The sequence below is a fragment of the Dermacentor albipictus genome, chromosome 5 (genome assembly GCF_038994185.2).
Source record: "Dermacentor albipictus isolate Rhodes 1998 colony chromosome 5, USDA_Dalb.pri_finalv2, whole genome shotgun sequence".
NCBI classification, from domain to species: Eukaryota; Metazoa; Arthropoda; class Arachnida; order Ixodida; family Ixodidae; genus Dermacentor; species Dermacentor albipictus.
Genome location: NC_091825.1, coordinates 979,263 through 1,002,905, shown reverse-complemented (window position 1 = coordinate 1,002,905; position 23,643 = coordinate 979,263). Strand labels below are relative to the sequence as shown.

The following is a 23,643-nucleotide window of genomic DNA, read 5'->3' as shown; positions in this document are numbered from 1 at the left end:
CACACCTGCTAAACCTATAGCATGTGATCAAAAAAGTGCTATACATCATGTTGCTCCAAACTCACGACATGTGCTACAAGGCCTTGAGAAACACTCATTTATTCACGCCCTCATCATACTGCACGAAGCTTCGTATAATAAGTGCGAGAATTAACATCTGCTAGTATTTGAGTGTTGTTCCTGTCCAGCTTGCTGAAAGTTATCCTCAGTGTTTCAAAAGCAAACGACTGCTGCTGGACAAGAAGTGCTTAAAACGAGGGTCGCTATAACCACATATGTCACACGAAATGAAAAAGGCCACTGAGTATACAGGCGGTTTACTTCATATCCAACAAGCTTGGTTCTCCCTTTGCTAGTGAGTGAACTCAACTTGCCCCGAATACATGGCCAGTGACAAACTGTGTGCCAGATGCTGTGTCCCCTGCAAAGCTGAAGATGTGTACGAGATCCTGACACCCTGCAGCGGCTTCTACACTGGACAAACAGGCTACTATAAGAACAACTGCCTTTACTAATATGCTAATAACATGAAAACGGGCTGAAATTTGGCTATTCATTGGACCCAACTGCAGCTGCAAGCCACTCTTCGACCATTCACAGAAACTGAAGCTATACAAATGCAGATAAAGACAATGATGTTTGAAAGTAGTAGAGTTGAATTATATTCTGCACAAGCAGTGCTACCTGCAGCACTGGTATCTTATAGCCACAATTCATGGCTGCACCACCATGCAAAGGCACTATTTAATTAACTTCTATTATATTTATGGTGGCGATATATTGCAATTACATATCATCCACATTGTGTGCAATATGGTTAAATTTCAATTATGATAGCCATTCCTAATCTGAAATGCAACAAAAGAGCAAATATAGGCAACAAATTGCAATTCAGAGAGACAAAAGACAACCAGTGCACAGGGTAAATAACAGACTTCCTTTCAATGAAAAACAAATGTGACATGTCATGCCACCAGCACTGGGTAGCAATCTTTCAAGCTTGGGTGACAGAGGCCAAACTTAGCAAAATGCAACACTCACGCTGTAAAATGGCCTTGGACACAAGAAAACGACATCATATTCCACAGAATGAAAGGGCAAAACTCCATCTAAGAACAGTCTATGGCACCACATACTTGAAATGGTGTAAAAAATGTTGACATGCCCTACCCATAAAGAAAAAGCAACAAACACAGAAAACACGCCCTAAATGCAACGTGCAGAGTCTGAAACCAACAAAAAACAACCCGAGAAAGGTTTCACTAAGTCTTTCAACGATTAAAATTGTCAAACTGTCTCATCACTTCTTAATGAACCTGCACAGCTGAAAAGGAAGGAAAGCCCAATAGCAGGGCTGCAGAAAATGCCACCGAATAAATATACTTTGCTTACCAACGGTACCTGTGGTTTAGTTGTGGTCTGTGGATAAATGTTTCTTGTTTAGAATGGTTTAGCGGATAGGGAAAAGATCACCATAAGAGCACCAGGTGTATGCATAGTCTACGCACCAAAAGCCACTGCTTTTCTCGCTACTACAATTCATGAGTAATTTAGTGCCTTAATAGCACTGCTAACATCCTACTGCAAAGCACAAAATTGGGCACCTTGTGGCATAAAGAAAATTGCAGTTTCACTCAATGTGAAACAATGATGCAGTAGCTGGTGAAATATGCAGTGTTTGTTGAAGTGAACACTTGCCAATGCAAGTCGGTGACCTCCTTAAAAAGTAAAATAAGTAAGAGTCGTATTTATTTGTGGGAGTTGTGCCTCCCAGTGTTGAAGTGGAAAGACTTGGCTTTTCTTCCTCTTTCATATCCGGACTTGACCACTGATCTACACCAAAACACCCCTTTAGCTTCTTACTGCTCAATTCAGTTTGGTTTTCTCAAATCTATATTTGGGCTACCCATTGCTAGATCTCGCGCTTTGCTTGAGGAAAACAAGACACCAACAGCTCCATTCAGTAAATCTGAGAACCCAAGCACTAGAAGAATACTAATGAAGCAGATGCACCCAATCATTGTAATCAATGCGGCCGAGAAAATTTAACACAGGACTGCTTTTAACACGGCTGATTGCCGTGTTATAGTTTGTTAACGAAGCTTCCCCTCAAGTCTAAATATTTTAAGGCAGTTTGTCGTGTGCGTATCATGGCCACGCACGCTTATATCGCCTTCAGTTTCTCTACCACGGTTGCGCTTTAAAACCACGGCGCTGCAACTACACGCAGAGACAAAGCAACAGCGCGCATTAGATCCTATAGATGAGATGAATATTTACAATTATTGTTAGAGTTATAATTATATTCGAGTGCTCATTGCCGTGTTATAGTTTGTTAACGAAGCTTCCCCTCAAGTCTAAGTATTTTAAGGCAGTTTTCCTAGTCTCTAAAGCCGCTCGAGTTCACGCTGCTCCTCTGGCGGCCATTTTTCCAAGAAATTATGTCGCGGACATCATCAGTCCCTTTCCACGTAAGTATGAGGCTCGGAGCAGGAGCTGAGGCGCTTGAAAGTAACCTGTGGCTTGACGAACCAACCGACTGAGCTACCTTTCCGGGCAACATTGAAGGGTCACGAGTTCAAATCACATGTTATGTTCCTTTTTCCCCCTTTTTTTCTTTCTTTTTAATGTCTTTTCCTTCCTTTTATCACTGTATGGAAACTCTCCTAAAAAAATTATATATCCTCAATTATGTATGGCCACACATGTGCAGGTCATAAATACCAGGTTCTCTAGCCGAGTGCCGTGCGGTATAACCAAGCTCAGATTGGTCCACCTTGACTGATCAAATAGGGCACCACTGTAGGTTAAATGAGGCGTACAACTCCTGCGGGACCCGCCGTGGTTGCTCAGTGGTTATGGTGTTAGACTGCTGAGCACGAGGTCGTGGGATCGGATCCCGGCCACGGCGGCCACATTTCGATGGGGGCGAAATGCGAAAACACCCGTGTACTTAGAATTAGGTGCACGTTAAAGAACCCCAGGTGGTCGAAATTTCCGGAGTCCTCCACTACGGCGTGCCTCATAATCAGAAAGTGGTTTTGTCACGTAAAACCCTATAATTTAATTTTTAATTTAACTCCTGCGGGGACGGCAGAGTATCCGTCTCCCGTGCAAGGGGACCGTGATTCAAATCCCGGTGCCGCGCAATTCTCCACCGGAAAATACAAAAAACTGTGTGGACAAAATTGCACAAACAGGCCTGGAGTGCGGCCTGATCCCGGTGACCAGAACCGGTAACGCACTCTCTCACCGGAGCAGGATTGGCCACCCTGGTGCAGTACTTGGCCACAACCTCCTATATGAATACAACAATCAAACCCCGGCCCTCAGTCCCCAGCAGCCGCGAAGCAACTGACCACGGCGGTGGTCAGATCTGTGACGCTGCAGAGGGTGCTAAGAATTCCTAGGTATACTTTGTGGCGCAAAATACATTTCTGGAAAAAGGACAGAAGAAAGAGAGACAGTGAAGCGCCAAACTACCAACTGTTTTATGACAGCCTTGTTAACTGTTTAAGACCACCCTGCGTTGAAGGGGTGGTCTACGAAATACCCCTAGATTGCGGCAAGTCATACGTAGGACAAACGGGACGTTGTATTAATGACAGACTGAGGGAGCACGCTAATAGCATCGGCAAGAGTGAGAACGCGCATCTTCCTGCGCACTGTAAAGCCTGTCGTTGTAGGCCATGCTTTGAACGAGTTTTGATTCTTGGCAGAAGTAGGGACCAAACTGCAAGGGAGTTGTTGGAAGCGTTTTATATTAAAAAGAAAGGGTCTGATTGTGTCAGCGATACATCTATCGTATTATATTCCGCAGAAATGTGCTTCATCCAAAGCATGTTATCATGACCACGTTGTTCTGTCACACCTTAGCTCCCTGCGCATGAGCGGAAGTTGTATTTTCTTCTATACGTTTGTTCAGGCTGTCATTAAACAGTTGGTAGTTTGGCGCTTCACTGTCTCTCTTTCTTCTGTCCTTTTTCCAGAAATGTATTTTGCGCCACAAAGTATACCTAGGAAATCTAAGCACCAACTTGCCCAAGAAGAAGTCCTTTTGGTGCTAAGAATACCTGGCTCCGGACAGGCCGCCATTGGAATCTGAACCTGGCAACGTTTAACGTTAGAACGCTATCTAGTAAGGCGAGTCTAGCAGTGTTATTGGAGGAATTAGAGGGTCGTAAATGGGATATAATAGGGCTCAGTGAGGTTAGGAGGACAAAAGAAGCATATACAGTGCTAAAAAGCCGGCATGTACTGTGTTACCGGGGCTTAGCGGAGAGACGAGAACTAGGAGTCGGATTCCTGATTAATAAGGAAATAGCTGGTAACATACAGGACTTCTATAGCATTAACGAGAGGGTGGCAGGTCTTGTTGTGAAACTTAATAAGAGGTACAAATTGAAGGTGGTACAAGTCTAGCCCCTACATGCAGTCATGATGACCAGGAAGTCGATAGCTTTTATGAAGACGTGGAATCGGCGATGAGTAAAGTCAAAACAAAATACACTATACTGATGGGCGACTTCAATGCCAGGGTAGGCAAGAAGCAGGCTGCAGACAAGTATGTGGGGGAATATGGCATAGGCTCTAGGAATAGCGGAGGAGAATTATTAGTAGAGTTTGCAGAACAGAATAATATGCGGATAATGAATACCTTTTTCCGCAAGCGGGTTAGTCGAAAGTGGACGTGGAGGAGCCCGAATGGTGAGACTAGAAATGAAATCGACTTCATACTCTGCGCGAACCCTGGCATCATACAAGATGTAGACGTGCTCGGCAAGGTACGCTGCAGTGACCATAGGATGGTAAGAACTCGAATTAGCCTAGACTTGAGGAGGGAACGGAAGAAACTGGAACACAAGAAGCCAATCAATGAGTTAGCGGTAAGAGGGAAACTAGAGGAATTCCGGATCAAGCTACAGAACAGGTATTCGGCTTTAACTCAGGAAGAGGACCTTAGTGTTGAAGCAATGAACGACAATCTCATGGGCATCATTAAGGATTGCGCAATGGAAGTCGGTGGTAACGCCGTTAGACAGGAAACCAGTAAGCTATCGCAGGAGACGAAAGATCTGATCAAGAAACGCCAATGTATGAAAGCCTCTAACCCTACAGCTAGAATAGAACTGGCAGAACTTTCTAAGTTAATCAACAAGCGTAAGACAGCGGACATCAGGAACTATAATATGGATAGAATTGAACAGGCTCTCAGGAACGGAGGAAGCCTAAAAACAGTGAAGAAGAAACTAGGAATAGGCAAGAATCAGATGTGTGCGTTAAGAGACAAAGCCGGCAATATCGTTACTAATATGGATGAGATAGTTCAAGTGGCTGAGGAGTTCTGTAGAGATTTATACAGTACCAGTGGCACCCACTACGATAGTGGAAGAGAGAATAGCCTAGAGGAATTCGAAATCCCACAGGTAACGCCAGAAGAAGTTTGTTAGGAGCTATGCAAAGGGGGAAGGCAGCTGGGGAGGATCAGGTAACAGCAGATTTGTTGAAGGATGGTGGTCGGATTGTTCTAGAGAAACTGGCCACCCTGTATACGCAATGTCTCATAACCTCGAGCGTACCGGAATCTTGGAAGAACGCTAACATAATCCTAATCCATAAGAAAGGGGACGCCAAAGACTTGAAAAATTATAGACCGATCAGCTTACTGTCCGTTGCCTACAAAGTATTTACTAAGGTAATCGCAAATAGAATCAGGAACACCTTAGACTTCTGTCAACCAAAGGACCAGGCAGGATTCCGTAAAGGCTACTCAACAATAGACCATATTCACACTATCAATCAAGTGATAGAGAAATGTGCAGAATATAACCAACCCTTATATATAGCTTTCATTGATTACGAGAAAGCGTTTGATTCAGTCGAAACCTCAGCAGCCATGGAGGCATTACGGAATCAGGGTGTAGATGAGCCATATGTAAAAATACTGGAAGATATCTATAGCGGCTCCACAGCCACCGTAGTCCTCCACAAAGAAAGCAACAAAATCCATATAAAGAAAGGTGTCAGACAGGGAGATACGATCTCTCCAATGCTATTCACAGCATGTGTACAGGAGGTATTCAGAGGCCTGGAGTGGGAAGAATTGGCGATAAAAGTTGATGTAGAATACCTTAGCAACTTGCGATTCGTTGATGATATTGCCTTGCTTAGTAACTCAGGAGACCAATTGCAATGCATGCTCACTGACCAGGAGAGGCAAAGCAGAAGGTTAGGTTATTTTAGGCTTCTGGTTAGTTCAGTCATGAGACTGAAATAACCAGAAGAATAAGAATGGGCTGGGGTGCGTTTGGCAGGCATTCTCAAATCATGAACTGCAGGTTGCCACTATCCCTCAAAAGGAAAGTGTATAACAGCTGTGTGTTACCAGTACTCACATATGGGGCAGAAACCTGGAGGCTTACGAAAAGGGTTCTGCTGAAATTGAGGACGACGCAACGAGCTATGGAAAGAAGAATGATGGGTGTAACGTTAAGGGATAAGAAAAGAGCAGATTGGGTGAGGCAACAAACGCGGGTAAGCGACATATTAGTTGAAATCAAGAAAAAGAAATGGGCATCCCTATTGCAAAAACCAGCGCCACTGGGACCCAGTGCGCCGGATTATGGGCCCAGTGCAGCGCGCTGGACGCTGGGGCGCTGGGAAGGCGCTGGGAAGGCGCGGCACTGGCTACTCGTGCGAAAAACAGCTCTAGCGCGTTAAATATGCGGTGCCTGGACACCGTATATATTTTTTTGAATACAGAAAGCAAGGAAGAGCGCTGTAGTGCAATAAAACAAAAGAAAAAAAACGTAAAAAATAAAATTGCTCCGACAAGGATTCGAACGACCGACCTACTGATCCCAAGTCCGTCACTTTACCACTACGCCACGCCACCACAGGGAAATTCGAGGATAATTTGCCATGTCAAAGCCGAGAAGCAGTTTGTTTCGCAGAGCTACGTCTCGTACAGACATGGTTGATGCGCTATCGCCCAGCAACTAAAACTCACGCCTGTACCAGAAAGAAAAGGTTGCTGTCCGTATTCAGCAGCATGCTTGGAAGTGCCACACCATCGATTTTCACTTGCGATTGCTATTTTAACTACCCGCGCCGAGATCGCTCCCCACCGAAGCTTAGGCCTAGCGTATCCGCCGAGTCCATCCTCTGGGAGTATCTAGGCGCAGGAATCAAGGAATCTAACAAGGATAAATCACTCTATATGTCAGCTTTCGCATCGATGTTCTTAAATAAAATTTTTTTCATGTCTACAGTGCCAGCATAAGAAGCGATGACCGCAGATGTGACGCGTCATAAACACAGGTATGTGTGCTATCGCCGAAGGCTCCCAGCACTAGTCCGCGCTTCTCTGACGAAGATGTATGACTAGCCAGGCGTCTTGACTGAAAGGCATCACTGTACTAAGGAAACGGTGCATATCCTTTGCGTGAAGAACCAGAAATGGCTATCGAAATCGGCAGTAACAGGCCATACACCATCCCGGGTCGGCGGTTCATTTAGGACTTTTTTTCGAAGTTAAAACTGCAATCGCAAGTGAAAATCGATGGTGTGGCACTTCCAAGGATACTGCTGAATACGGACAGCAACCTTTTCTTTCTGGTACAGGCGTGAGTTTTAGTTGCTGGGCGACAGCGCATCAACCATGTCTGTACGAGACGTAGCTCTGCGAAACAAACTGCTTCTCGGCTTTGACATGGCAAATTATCCTCGAATTTCCCTGTGGTGGCGTGGCGTAGTGGTAAAGTGACGGACTTGGGATCAGTACGTCGGTCGTTCGAATCCTTGTCGGAGCAATTTTATTTTTTACGTTTTTTTTTCTTTTTTTTATTGCACTACAGCGCTCTTCCTTGCTTTCTGTATTCAAAAAAATATATACGGTGTCCAGGCACCGCATATTTAACGCGCTAGAGCTGTTTTTCGCACGAGTAGCCAGTGCCGCGCCTTCCCAGCGCCTTCCCAGCGCCCCAGCGTCCAGCGCGCTGCACTGGGCCCATAATCCGGCGCACTGGGTCCCAGTGGCGCTGGTTTTTGCAATAGGGATGGGCCGGACATGTAATGAGGAGGGAAGATAACCGATGGTCACTAAGGGTTACGGACTGGATTCCAAGGGAAGGGAAGCGTAGCAGGGGGCGGCAGAAAGTTAGGTGGGCGGATGACATTAAGACGTTTGCAGGGACAACATGGCCACAATTAGTACATGACCGGGGTAGTTGGAGAAGTATGGGAGAGGCCTTTGCCCTGCTGTGGGCGTAACTAGGCTGATAATGATGATGATGCCTTCACAAGTGGGAAGGTAATGTGTAAGAACTTGAAGGTGCGGATGCCAGCTCTATATACAGTACGCAGACATTAAGCAGGTGTTAGCCAATCATGGCACCTGTTGGCTAGATCGCGCTCTACGCGATCAGTATTCACCTCGACTGTACCTTCAGCAGAGTGGCTGAAATGTAGAATTGTGGACTGCCACTCTTGATCGTATGCTTGAATCTTCGCAGCACAATGAGATCTTTATTTGCAATATTCTAGCAAGAAATGTGGGAATTCCAGTGACAACACCAGTAGACATTAGAACAATCAGGGGAGTTAGCCCATAGCAGCTATTGCTGTAAAAAAGAACACTGGCATAAGCACAAGAATTGAGATGGGCATACTACATGCCTTTGTTCTGACAGTGGTCCACTACTTTGGTGCTACAGTTAATGATCTCCACTGTCACTGGACATAACAAGAGTTCTTTAATTATACACTCGCGAACCCGCCGCCTCTCAGGTCGCCTAAGTGGACATACTATGCTGGCTGATAGCGATAGTGGCATGTACTGCGGCAAAGAAGCCGTACATTTGTATAGAGTGAATAAACAAATGGTTTTTACAACTGTACAGAAATAAACGCGCACCATGCATCATTCTACCACACGAAAGAGCGTCGCAACACACGGTAGCTGATTCACACAGGCCGTGTAGCCCACTTAGAAGTCGTAAAGGGTATTATGGGTAATTCAAAATTTCAGACACACATACGTGTTTATGTTTACGTTCGCACTCCTTGTGTAATAAGACTCCCAAAACTTCCACAATAGAAAGTAATTTACAATACACAAACGCAAGGAACACAGAGATATGTCTCGCTTTCAAGTCGGGCGTCATGCAAATGACATATAGCGCAGAAAAACGTGAACATGCTGTGTGTTAGCGTCGTAAACTTCACACTAGGCAAGGAGCTAGCACACCACAATCCCGCGTCAGCCGCAAATGAGACAAAAACGGGAGCACATGTCTGTGAACGCGCCAACGGAGCACCTAAGCCACTCTGCTCCTCCACCACCCCCGCTGCACGGTGCGCCACTCGTTTCAAGCACAGCACACCAAACACACATTCAGCGCTGAACAGTGGGCGGTCGACGCAGTTGCATTTACATGACTTGCAGCGAGCAGCACATCCCTCGATGCCCGTTAAGCAAAGTCGGACACGGCGATGCCACATCGCGGTTCGCAGAACTGCGCTGTCGAGGCGCTAGGCCACTTCGATATTTCAATTGTCACCACCGCCGGGTTTTCAAGAAAGCACGGGTCACACAACGCAGATTCTGTACTGCCGGAGCTCACCGAGGCCAAAGCCGCTCTGCCGCACCGCCACTACCCACGGCTTTCCGCCAAGTAACACAGAGCCTACAACCAACAAAAAGCAACGCACGCACAATCACATGAGCAATGTTGAACAACGCGGGGTCCAGATAACGATCACGCCGAGGGCGAACACGCCACGACGTCGCTCGGTGCCAGCATCGCGCCTTCTCAAAAATCCCTAAACGATGCTGTCTCTAGGCACCTAGTATCAGGTCACGTGAGCGATTTTTGTACGACACATAGACGTACGCCTGCCAGTATGGTGGGGGGACAGTCCGGGCGCCTTATCCGCACCATGGAGGAGGAGCGCGTGAAACGCGGTGAAAATTTAGCTACTGCTAGGCGCACTGCTGTGTTCAAAGGATACTTGCGATACAGCACACCAGTGCTGTCCAATGCTAACAAAACTAACATCCATGTCCTACAGAGCATTCAAGGCTAAGCCCTTCGAACATGTCTGGGGCTACCTCGAAGAGCTTCAACTGTGGCAACAATTGCCACCGCGAGAGACAACCCAATAAGGACCTATATAGATATCGACGCACTCCGGGCGCATGTTCGCCATATATCCAGAGTCCCTGACCACCATCTCGCTCGCTTGCCTGAGAAAAGACCCAAGGCAGCGTTCTCCAGATCAATTGCGGCTAACCGGCACTCTTTGTCTTTGAGGCACTCACCCGCAACAAGAACGCCATCCCCTATGTGGTGCTTGAAGAAGCCTCCTGTGTACCTTGCTGTTCCAGGAATAGTGAAGAAAGCTAGCCTGACCACCGCGGCTCTCAAGCAGATCACATTGGAACTTCTGCATTGTTCATACGCTTCATGTTTACACGGATGGTTCCGTCTCGGAAAATTCTACGGGCGCCGTTGTTCTACCATCTCAATCGGTCGTCATCAAGTTCAAGACTTCACACGTAACGACATCTATAGGTTTTGAACTGGCCGCTCTTCGCGCTTCTGTCGAATACATTGAAAAAGAACCGCCCAACAAATGCGCAATATTTTGTGCCTTGAAAGCAGCCCTCCAGAGCTTGCGAAGTTTACGACGTGGCAATTATGAACAGCTGGTGTCACAAATCAACGAAACTTGCCATTGCGCATCTGAAAGAGGACATGATATCGTATTTCAGTGGCTGCCGGGACACTGTGGCATCGTTGGTAATCACCTCGCCGATGACGCTGCCCGACGTGCCCAGGCTGGCTCACCGACACTCCTTATACCTTTATCCAGAGTCGACGCTGCAAGAGAGCTTCGCAGTCTCGCTCGTGCAATCACGTTAGGTTGCTGGCATACACCACAGAACTCTAAGTGTCGTTTACGCAGCCTCGACCCATCACTGAAACTTACATTACCAGCGAACCTTCCACGACGTGACGCAACACTGCTGTGTCGGCTGTGGGTAGGAGTAGCATTTACCAACTCCTACAGCTACCGTATTGGAATGGCGGATTAACCAATGTGTGCTAAGTGCAAGTGTGAAGAGACCATCAGTCACCTTCTGTGCCATTGTTCGCGCTTCGATAATCAACGTGAGACTCTCCAGTGTGCCTTAAATAGACTGGATGACAGGCCATTTATGGAAGCGAAGATCTTGGGAGCCTGGCCTCAGAGTTCATTGGCCCAGAAAGCAGTTCGAGCGCTTTTTCGCTACCTGAGGGCAACAGACTTGAGTGCCCGACTATAGACATCCTACACCTAAGTTCTCTCTCTTCCTCTTTCACCCCCCCATTCCCCTCCCCACATGTAGGGTAGCAAACTGGACTCAGTCTGGTTAACCTCCCTGCCTTTCCGTCTTCCCTTCTCTCTCTCTCTCTCTCTTTCTCTCTCTCAAAGGTGCACTCCTTGTGTAATAAAGGAGAGGTGACATAAGGTCAAAAGGGTAGGAAGACGTATTTAAAGAAAATCGAGAAATTCAATAACACACAACACAGATAAAAATAAAAGGCAAAATAAAAATCTGAGCATGGTGGCAACTGCCATCGCCCCGTTTCAAAGGGGACGCTCCTACCTTCCATCCATCCATCCGTGCCACGCTTGCGACGGTCGGGCACTGACTAGGCTTCGTCGGCTGCGTTGGCGCTTCGCTGTCGCCTCTGCCGTCGTTTGTGAAATTTGTCTGCAGTGTTGGGCCGTCGCGTTGCCACACGAGGAATGGACTCTTCAGATTCAGACTTTTGGATGTAATGAACCATGCCGTCAAGCCGCTGAAGTACGTGCTTAGTGCCTGGATGCAAAGGCGGGTATCGACCTTGCTCGCAAAAGCTTTCTGTACGTGTTTAAAGCCCCAACTGATGTCTTGCAAAGGGAGCAATGGGCCCTAATTATTAAACGGGCTGACAAAGAGCTTACCAACGACAGCGTGGTTTGTGAACGGCACTTCGACGAAAGATTCGTTGAAAGGACCTACCGGCACACAATCAACGGTGAGGTTGTGGAATTGCCGCGCGATCGTCCGCATCTGAAAGAAGACGCCGTGCCCACTGTGTTATTCCCTGAGGCACCTAAGATTGCACGAAGAAAGCTCCGATGAAAAGGCAAGAGAGAAATATATGCGAGCAGCGTGGACCTGCTGCAAAACGGCAAAAGCTGAACGCAATCAACAGGCAAGACGCCCAGCAAGAAGACGTCGCAGCGCACATGCAGCTACTCCAGGAGCCAGATACATCAGATATCATTGCCTCAGATACACATCACGCCGTGGAACTTGAGCGTGTGTGTCATAACGTCTGCCTACCTGATGCAACATGGAATAAGGTAACGTTTCCAAGTGAACGTTACAGTGTTTTTTTCGGAGTCTGTGAGCTCGAGGTTCGAGCAAGTTGACCATATCTCTCTGCCGAATTTAGTGAAATTCAAGTCAGAAAGCAACCAACGGAATCGTTGTGTTGCTCTGTATTCCTCAGGGGCCAATTGCGCTCACAGTGCACTTCGGCGAAGAAACTGTGCACTTCACAGTTTTTTCGCCGGAGGAAGCGTGCTCGACAGCACACATGCACTTGTATTGTGTGGAGGTTGCGGTGTGAAACCATAGAAGCAAGGAAGATATATATTGTTTGTTGGGTATTACTTTTCTATCAAGTGCACTTACGTATGTGAAAGTAACAGCCCCTGCATTCATTGCAAATACTTGAGAAAACTGCTGGAGAATCAATCACGAAAGCGACGGAACGAGAGAGAAACAGTAAAAAAAAAAATGAATGCAGATGTTCGGTGCAACAGAGCCCTGACTGTAGCCTTGCCATTTCTACTCTAAAAATATAGGCTCTCCAAGGAAAAGGAAAAGAGAAAATTAAATTTAAATGATTTCAACACTGAACAAAACCTTTGAGAGCGAAAAATAAACACGCTACAACCGAACCATTGCTTAATACAAGAGAAAATATTAGGCAGTTTACACTCCAAACAAAGCCCATGAAGAAACACTGAAGACACAGTTTGACTGTGCGCTCACGTAAAAGGGATAATTCAAATGAAGTTGGCGAAACATGTCAAATCTGGTCAATGCTGAGAAACAGTTAATTATAAACCAAACGCCGCTTGCCAGTTGCGTCTATCGAAACCTTGTGGCTTTCGTTTGTGTTAAATAGCACCATTTAAAATTCCAAACGCATGCTTTTTAACGAACTAACAAAATGACTAGTTCATGTCCTATTAACACGGACGCGGCATGTAATTATTGGAAACAAAGAGGAGAGTAAAAATATGAGGCCCAACGTGAAACCGCCCACCGCCGCTGGCACCTTTCGCACAGCCAGCGCCATCTACTGGGGCCGCCATCTTTCATGGCAAATTTGTGCACCTCTCCGCTCTCGCCCGTCACACTACCCCCCTCTAGTCAACATACTGCCAGTGAAAGACTACATCCTCACTGCATATCGAAAAATTCTGATAAAAAATGTTCCACGGCATTTTCCGCGTTACCACTTCTTGATTACGCACTCTGACCGGTAAACTTTCCATTGCATTAAAAAATAGGTAACATAAAAATTGATTCTCCGCTCTTTAATATTCAGATTTAAGAGTGCAATGTGATAGCATTCAAAGATCCCTGACTGCTTCTCACGCTTCCCGGCAACTGCAGCGTATGCAACCATAATGTTTACCTGCAAACGCTGGAGGCGAACAATATGCACGAAGGCGAGCTTTCTAGTTCTTTCTTTTTTCCACTCGCACGGCAGGCGCTGCCGCTGCTGCGGAGGCGAGTGCCATCCGGATGGTGCTGCATGGAACTGAGCGGGGCGAGCCGCTCCTACTTGGCAGTAACCGCTTGTCATCGTTGTTTTTCCTGTGTCCCCTGTCCTGCTTTTCGCGCTGCACCACTCAGTCTGATGGAAAACTAACTAGCCCAAACCATCGCCTCCCCCCCCCCCCCCTATAAGACGTCGAATGGCAGCTGGAAAAAGGGTTTCTGTTCGAGGTTCCGCTTAACAAACATGTTTTCTTGTATATTCAAATTACAATTCGACGCTACCATGTCTGTAGGTTGAGTACAAGTCATACTTTACGAATTTTCTGACGCGTTTTACTTTGAGAAAATCGATTACTTCAGTAATGCATATGCGCCAGCCGAAGGGCCTACCTGGTTCGGGATCATTTTTCTCACACGGACAACGGCATCAATGCCGGATTTTCTGCGACACGGAGCCGTTAATGCCCGTCGCGTTAAATTTCATTTAGCACAGAAAGGAAAATGGCAGTAAAAAGCTTACAGTGAGAAACACGGACTAGGTCGAAAACTATGCCCAGCGCGATACTTCAAACAGATGCCTTCGCCTTGGACTCACTGGAACGTGTCATCTACCCGTGCTTCCCTTCTTTCATGTCGGCGCCACTATCGCACAACCATATTGCTCTCCGTTCATCAGCATAGCCATGTTAGTACAGTGTACTGTGAAACACCCTCCACTCCCAAGATCATCGTGATCCCCGGTGATTGGGACGTGTCAGGATAAGACAAAGATGAGACGACATTGCTGGAGTAAATGTCAGCACGGTGAAGCGCTGTGTAAATTTAAGTGCGTCAAGGATAAAATCATCGGCTCAAAGAACGATGCACTGAGGGGGACGGGGGCATTTCGCGCACACATGCACAGCCGCGCTGCTGGCTCAGCCGGCTAAACAAAGCATTCAAGATCTGTTTCTACTCTATGAGAGTAACCTCTGGAGCGTGGATTAAGGTGCCACTCATAGAGCAAACAAAGCCAAATCGCAAATTTTCAGTAGCCCAAATATAGCCACGTAGCCAACTCGCCAAAGTCGACGCCAAAAATATTTTTCTGTAGCCCAATTTCGCTATATATAGCCAAACCTGGCAACACTGCAAAGCTTCCCTGTAGTACCTAGGTGAAGAGAAATCTCAAGGGCCGAAAGTCCCATTTCTCCCTCGCTGGATGGATGGATGGATATTATGAGCGCCCCCTTTGGAACGGGGCGGTGGGTTGCGACACCAAGCTCTTCCTACTATGCTGCCTGATATCCTACCTAGGTTAACCAATGAAAAAAGAAAAGAAAAAAACACTATGAACTAACGCGTCCAAATTTTCTGATCCCCTATTGCGAACTGTGTTTTTGTACGTCTCCGTTTTTTGTCGTTTCCCTACTTTTCTTCCACCAATCCTCCACTCGCCTTTTACTAATGTCTATTGCGGACCTGTTTGCTTTACCACTGCTCCCGCTGAACCCAAGGGCTTCAAGGAGGCCAGTGGTGCCTAAATCGACCGCTGGGTACACGTCTTCACATTCTAACAAAATATGCTCCTTCGTTTCCCTAGCTTTACCGCAGCAAGCACATGCTTCTTCTTCCTTCTTATATCTCGCTTTGTAGGTGCGTGTTCTAAGGCATCCCGATCTCGCTTCGAAAAGTGATGAGCTTCCTTTTGAGTTATCATAAATGGTTTCTTTCCTGATTTCGTTTTTTCCTCTTAAGTAGTTACTCATGGCAGGTTCCTTTTCCATTGCCGCCACCCATGAGATTAATTCAGCCTCTTTAACTTTCCGCTTGACCTTCTTTGTTGCTGTGTTGCCCACCCCACAGGCCGCATACTTGCTGGTAAGCTTCCTAGTTCTTTTCCTCCACTGTGAATCAATGTTTTTCCTGTACAGATACCTGAACACTCTCCCAGCCCATTTACTTTCTTCCATATTCCTCAGCCGTTCTTCATACTCAATTTTACTGCGAGCTTCCCTCACTTCAAAACTAGTCCAGCCCATATCCCCCTGCACAGCTTCATTTGTAGTCTTCCCGTGAGCGCCCAATGCGAGCCGACCCACTGACCTTTGGTTCCCGTCGAGCCCTGATCGTACCCCTGATTTAAAGCGAACAACCGCATTTCCAAAAGTAAGTCCTGCAACCATTACCCCTTTTCACATACCTCGTAGGACCTCGTACCTATTGTATCCCCATAGCGCTCTGTGCTTCATTATGGCTGCATTTCTCTTCCCCTTGACTGTTATGGTTTTTTCCTGTGCTTCCATATATCCATTGCCTTCGTTTATCCATATACCAAGGTATTTATATTCTGTTACCCGAGGTATTTCTTGGCCCTGTATCTCCACTGTCTGTTCACTGTTTTCATTGAATACCATAACACCTGATTTTCTAACACTAAATTTCAAACCTAAATTGTTGCCTTCCTGTCCACAGATATTAATCAGACGTTGCAAATCACTTTGCTTGTTAGCTAGCAACACAATGTCGTCCGCATAAAATAAACCTGGGAGTTGCTGCTCTATTACTGTACCTGCCTGTTTGTATGAGAGATTAAACCCGATATTACTTCCTTCTAGCTCCCTCTCCATCCTCACCATGTACATCATAAACAGCAGCGGGGATAAAGGGCACCCCTGCCTCAGTCCCTTGTTGATTTGAACTTTCTCCGCGCTTCTCATCCCTTCCCATTCAACGCAAACGGTATTTTCTAGGTAAATCTCTCTCAAAACCTGTAGACAATCGTTACCTAAGCCTTCCCCTTCCAGAATATCCCACAACATGTTACGGTCTACGTTGTCGTAGGCTCCTGTAATGTCTAAAAACGCCACATACAACGGTCTGCTTTCTGCTTTTGATATTTCAATACACTGAGTAAGAACAAACAAGTTATCATCCAAACGCCTACCTATCCTGAAGCCATTCTGAAGCTCTCCCAAAATGCCATTATTCTCTGCTCATGCTTGAAGCTTTAATTTGATTGCCTGCATTGCTAGCCTGTATATTACCGATGTAATGGTCAACGGTCTATACGAGTGAATTCTGTCTTTCTCCTCCTTACCTTCATAAATTAAATTCATTCTACTTTGCCGCCAACTGTCTGGTATTCGTCTATCTTTTAAAGTTCTTTCCATTGCTTTCACCAGAGCTTCCTTACTTTTTGGTCCTAGTTCATTTATCAGCCTAATGTGAACCTCGTCTAGCCCTGTGGCTGTGCGCTTAGGAATTTTCTCCTCCGCTTTCTGCCAGTTTAAATTTGTCAGCACCAGCCCCTTTTCAACTTGGGTCTCTTTCATGCTCTTTTTTTCATCAAGTATAACCTCGTCATTGCCTTGGAAAGATTCGGCTGTTGCTTTTCGCATGTAATTTATTGCCGCTTCTCCTTCCAGTCTGTTTTCATCTTCGTCTAGGATATGTTGTTGTATTGTTGTTGACTTCCTGCCTAATAATTTTATGTTGTTCCAGAATATTCTAGGTGCGGCCCTCTTTTTCTCACGTATTTCTGACAACCAACGTTCACTTTCACCTTTTAATTTTGCTTGCACCAGTATTTGAACCATAGACTTTTTCTCCCGGTAATTTCCCATTTACTGGTTACTTCGTCCTATGGCAACTGCGCCTTCTTTGCCTGCCTGTGCTCTCGAGATGCTTTCTGTCGTTCGGCGATTGCTTCTCGTATCTCCTTGTTCCACCCGCTTTTCGGTTTCTTTTTTCCTTTCGAACATGTTGTTTCTCTTTCCGTATTTCTGTCGTTATTACACTTAGAAGTTCACCATATTCCCACTCCTTACTTGGCCACTTGCCAAGTTCTTCTTCAACTCTAGTGACTATATTTGCTATTTGTTCAGCGTTCAAATTTGGACTGGCCATTGTGCTTTCCTTGCTCTCTTTCCCAGCTACATATCCCATTTTCAAAATGATGCGTTTATGGTCACTCCCTATGCTGCTAAACCCTTCCTCATCGATGACCAATTCTCTCAACTTATCATGAATTCCCTCTGTCATCAGACAGTAATCAATGGTCGATTGCCGGTTTCCCACTTCCCACGTGATCTGTCCTTCACACTTAGGCCCAGAATTCACGATCACGAGGTTATGTTGCTCGCAAAGGTCTAGCATTGACTTCCCGTTATTGTCGGTATAGCCATCTAAATCCTGTATGTGGATATTCATGTCACCTAATAGGACAATCTCAGCACCATTCCCGAAACCCTTAATATGAGCGCTTATGCATTCCACTAACTCCTTATTCTTCTGTGTGCAATTTTTTCCGGTCCACAAATACGTAACTCCCAGCCAAGTTTCTTTCCCACTCATTGTACCTGATAACCAAAGATGTTCTTGACATTGTGAATTTACTTTTTTCCATTTGGCTCCCTGATGGATGAGCATTCCGACTCCCCCTCCCTTTCTTTCCGACTTAGTTCTGTTGCACCCTTCCCATGCATAATCCTCAATAACTGGCGGCTCTTCTGAGTCTCTAAGGTGCGTTTCTGTAACCGCATACACCCCTATATGTTCTCTATGTAACTGCTCCTCAATCATCTCTGCCCACTTTTCCTTTCTTCTGCCGCCCTGCATGTTTATGTAGCCTATTGCATGGCGCGCTCTTGTTCTTGCTTTCCTCCTTTTTCTGTTATCGACGGCGATGCTCTGCTGATGTTCCCCTAGGGGACCTTCTTCATTACTACCTACTCTGACCTCCTGAGCGCCCGCGGGCCCCCTAAAAAAGCAACAGCGCGACCCCCAAGTCTCCAGCCCACTTCTCGTGCTAGCCTGTAATTGAAGTGGATCCCATCTCGTTTAAAACCACCACACCTTCTCACTTCCCTGTTTACTTCGACAACCTCGAAGCCCTTCTCTCGGCTCATTTTCCATATTTCCTCATTTGCAGCCATTACGGCGTTTTGTACGTGACTGTCACGCACAGGCACCTCCGGCACCGTGCACACCACGATGTGCACTTGAGGGGATAGCTCGCGCAAGTCGTCCACCCCCTTCGCCAAGCGCTGGGCTAGTCCTGGCCCTTTCCTGTTTAGGACGTCATTTAGCCCACCTGCTACTACGACAAGGTTGCGTACGCGGGCATTTTCCGTGAGCTTTTCTTTTGCTCGCTCCATGACAGCACTCAGTGTCCGCCCTGGAAATGTGCCCACCGCCACTCTTTTGTCGCCTTTCACCCTCTCCACAATTGCTTTTGAGCACCCAGCCATGTTTGAGTCGCCAGCGATAATCACCCTTTCACTCTCTCTTACCTTTCCCTGCTTCCCTGTGTCTTCCGCGTGATTCTGACTCGACAAACGGCATTGTCCCCTGGGCTCCTGCTTTTTCCGCGTGGCCTCAAGGTAGGTGCCGCTCTTTCTAGCTTCTTGTGGCTGCAGCGTCGCCTCACTCGGGGCGTGTTGCGCTGCTTCACTATAGCTACGCCGATTCACTGGCGGCGAGCTGGCGACCGCTTGCTTTGGCTCCCTGCCTCCCACTTCGCCTGTAAGGTCTACCCTATTTTCTGAGTCTTTGCCACCGCTTTGGTGTCCTGACCCGACATTCTCCGCTGCACGTGTCTCAAGTGCGTCGAGCCGCTTTTTCAGTTCGGCGCTCCTTTCTTTCTCTTCGTCAAGCTCGGCCGCGGTCCTTACTAACTGCGCGGCCTGCACCGCTTCCACCTTGACCAACTCGGCGACTTTTGCCTGCAAAGCTACCCGCTTCTCCCGCTCCTCCCTCGGGTCTGCTTTCAGCTCTTCGAACTTGGCTGTCCAATTTCCTTCCAGTTTTTGGACTGCTTCCCTGACCCCTTCACACAGCCTGCACGTAAAGCTAGACTCCTTCGCGTCTGCTAAGCTCTGGAAACTGGTCTCGTTGAGGGAGCACCAGCGCAGGCACTCGTCGCACTGCACTTGCTCCGCGTCCCCCGCGGCCTTCCCCTTCCTCGGTTTCATCGCTAGGCCTACGTCCTTAGGCTCAACGAGCACGTCCGCCAAATCACTCACGCAAAGCCGACCTCGACCACTATCCCAAACCAAACTAAAGAACTATCACTCCCTACTCCATGTAAGCATCCGAAAAGCTAGCTGAAAGAATTAAATAAGCCTATTAAATAGCTCCCTCCTACCACCTTGGCCCAACGGGGGAGCCGCCAGACCTAGACAAAGCCGGTACGTTTACTCACCCGTTTACGACTCCTACCAAGAATTCAAAATTTGCGCCCCTACTCCATGCAAAAGAAAACACTTCAAAACACTAGCTAATAAAGATAGGCGTAAACTGCTGACACGCACGTGGTAGGAGCGAAATGCCATACTAAAACGCTGCTGCCACGCACGGAAGTGAAGTCAGAGTTATGATGACGTTGTTTAAACAAGTATGACGTATTCCGGTTTATAGTTTTGCGCGCGCTGCTGGAGCTACTTGAGCTTTTCAGCTTAGCTAAGACACAATTTTACGGTTTCTTACTGTATTGTGTGCTAGAATGTTCTAGTTGCGCTGGAAGAATCGAATGGTGTTCGAGCTTGCGATCACGAGTGACACTTGGCCGCAACGCTGGAGCTGTGCGTTTATGGTTGGTAGTGTGGTCTTATGTAGTAGCTCCTGTTACGTTTTTCAGTGCTCTTGTTTGTTGAGTTTGCTGTTGTGAATGGGGCACATGTTGACTTTCAGTATGGCAGAACTTTTTTCTCTTATGGTAAAAACGTTTAAACGCGTTCTAAACGCTTGTTGCTGCAGCCAGAGTGCGGGAAGCCTCGAGCTCGCTTCTTCCCGACGCCGCCCCGGCTTCGAGCGCCGGCGGGGGCCTTCTCCATCGGCGTTGCCGCCTCTGGGAGGCGGCTCTCAAAAGTTCAGAGTTGGCAGACCGCAGCTCTGGGCCATCCGGCAAGCCGAAGGTGCCGCTCGAGTTCAAGGACTTCGAGCCGCCACCTAAGGCCACCACAACAAAAACTGCCGGACCATTCTCTATTAAAGTTTCTTCTTCATCCTTCGTAGGATTGCTGTTGCATATATTGCCCGAGTAAGTGCTGTTGCAATTTTTTAAGGCAATGTCGCATTTACCTCTACTGTTTCTTGTCTTGCATCTTCATGCTGTTTCCCTGTTTACCTCGGATTTTGGTGGCTAGCGAGGCAATGTCGCATTTACCTCTACTGTTTCTTGTCTTGCATCTTCATGCTGTTTCCCTGTTTACCTCGGATTTTGGTGGCTAGCGAATCGCGACTTGCTTGTGCACCTGCTTGCCACAGTTCAAAAGGCACATGTTGAGCAACCTGAATGTAAACTATGAAGACAAATATTGCAAAACGTGGCCCAGCCACTCATAGTTCTACTCTGGTTCAATGTTGTTGTAAAGATTGGCTGTCTTGAAGACCGAGAAATTTTCTTAAATTTCTAGCACAGTGTCGAGTGGTACCGTCGGTTCTCGGCCATACAAGAGGTAAAACGGGGAAAAGCCAGCAGTTTCGAGATGGGAATTGTTGTACGCAAAGGTAATGTAAGATAGAGCGAGGTCCCAGTCACGGTGGTCATCTGAAACGTATTTGGATAGCATGTCTGTAAGAGTGCGGTTCAAACGCCCAGTGAGGCAGTTCATTTGGGGGTGGTAGGAGGTGGTAAATTTATGCTGTATTGAGCAGGCACGCATGATGTCGTCAATGACTTTGGCCAAAAACGTACGGCCATGGTCTGTTAGCAATTGACACGGATCACCATGCAACAAAATTATATCATGTAGGAGGAAGTCCGCAGTATCAGTTGCGCAACTGGTCGGAAGAGAGCGGGTTGCATAGTACGCTGCGACTGCAGCCCACTTGTTTCCTGATGTAGATTCCGGATTCCGGAAATGGGCTGAGAAGGTCTAAGCTGACACGATGGAAGGTCTTGGTAGGGATGTCGAGCGACTGCAGGTAACCGGTGGGGAGCTGGGAAGGCTTCTTACCTCGTTGGCAAAGTTCACAAGCGGCGACGCAACATCATACGGAACAGGCAAGGCCCGTCAAAAAATATGGCGACGTACACGGTCATAGGTTCGAGATACGGCAAGGTGTCCTGCCATTGGTGCGTCGTGAAGCTCTTCTAGAACAGTGGAGCGGAGGGGTTTAGGTATTACAAGTAGAAACTCGGAGCCGTCCAGATGAAGGTTACGACGGTACAGAATACCGTCGCGGAGGACGAATCGGCGTAGAGCAGCATCGGCTGGAGAGTGTTCAAAATGGTCTATGAGTGCTCTGATGTAGCCGTCATGACGTTGCTCGTCGGCGAAATGAAGCAGCTGTGATACAGAGAATACACAAGAAGCACTGGCAGTATTGGAGGAGTCAAAGTTGTCAACGGGTAACGCGACAAGCAGTCAGCGTCTTGGTGCAGGCGGCCAGACTTGTACACCATGGAATATGAAAATTTTTGTAGCCTCAAAGCCCATCGACCAAGCCGGCCTGTAGGGTCATTTAGTTATGAAAGCTAGCAGAGAGCATGATGGTCAGTGACTACGGAAAAAGGGCGACCGTAAAGGTAAGGACGGATTCAGATTCAGATTTATTGGTTCCAAAAACAGAAGTAAATACATGACAAATATGGATATTATATGGAAATACAGATATTCACAACTGCCCAGACAACAGCAAGGCATTCCGCATTCTCATTCCGTAATGGAATAGTTGCGCTCCGATGGTGCTAGGAGGTGGCTCGCATAAGTAATAACGCGATCCTGTCCACGCTGACGCTGGGCTAAGACGGCACCTACGCCATGACCGCTGGCATCTTTACGCAATTCTGAAGGGGCATCAGGGTCGAAGTGGGCGAGAATGGGTGGTGAGGTTAGAAGAGTGACGAGACGAGAGAAGGCGGCGGCTTCTGAAGTACCCCGCACCTCCACCAGAATGTTACGTGTGAAAAGACAGACGAAAGGGGCTATTTACAGGTTACTCTGGAGCCAGGCAGCCAGGCGGACCCTCGCTCGCACTAAGACCTGTGACGTCATCTTCGTTCTCGTGGTGGCCCGTCTCTTGAGCATTGCTCGATGATATTGTAATAATTTTACTGCGAATAAAGCTTTTGTATTTGAGAAACTGAAGTAAATGCAGGACACAATTAGACACTCCCTTAGACATTCAAGTACTAGCCAGATGATGAAGGCACTCCTCATTAAAATTCTGTCACTGGAACTCATCTACTAGTAATAAAAAGGTCGCTGCATTGCATTATAACATGAAAGAAAATGCTTCTTGTCTAGTTCTATTTGATTTTTAGAAAAAAGAACCCATTGAGGTTACCCTTGAAAGCGTCGCCCACACTTTTGTGTTTCAGTAGTTATGTAGTGCTGAGCTGGCTTTTCTGGCTCACGAAACTTGCACAAACTTCAAGTCGCAGATAATTTTATGTTCATGTGATGTCGTGGCATGTCTGAACAGTCCATGCCACTTGACCAAGAGCAGCTGCAGTGGTGAATCCAATGTTCTGTCTTGGGTCGGTTGCTCCATGGCCGCACGTACGCATTTTGCGTAGAAAACTGTAGCACCATCTGTAGGGCGCTGTCTTACTCACCGATGAAAGCAAAGGGCAGTCGTGGCATATGCAACGTCGCCACTCCCTGCTCAGGAGCAGGTGATCTGAATTCCTCTCTAGGTATGCGGACCCTTCAGACGCAATTTCCTCGTAAACTAAGTCTTGTTGGCACGAAACAAGCACTGTGAGGTTTATGGAATGCTACTTTAATAGGCCGCATCTATTTATTTATTTCATACACACTGCTGGCCTCCATTTCGAGGCTGTTGCAGGACATGGGAAAATACATTGCATCAAAATATGA

General features: G+C 47.0%; 2 protein-coding genes across 4 annotated transcripts in view; one reads left to right on the top strand and one right to left on the bottom strand.

The window, feature by feature from the left end:
* Positions 1-23,643, bottom strand: part of LOC135912407 (serine/arginine-rich splicing factor 6-like) — a 99,236-nt gene that overhangs the window by 18,203 nt on the left and 57,390 nt on the right. The gene's annotated exons all lie outside the window — the stretch shown is intronic.
* LOC135912406 (uncharacterized) overlaps positions 1-23,643 on the top strand; it is a 117,224-nt gene that overhangs the window by 70,501 nt on the left and 23,080 nt on the right. For all 3 annotated transcript variants that reach the window (XR_010567658.2, XR_010567657.2, XR_011514350.1), the window contains exon 2: positions 20,573-20,855. The gene's annotated coding sequence lies outside the window, so the exon portion shown is untranslated. The remainder of the gene's footprint in view (positions 1-20,572; positions 20,856-23,643) is intronic.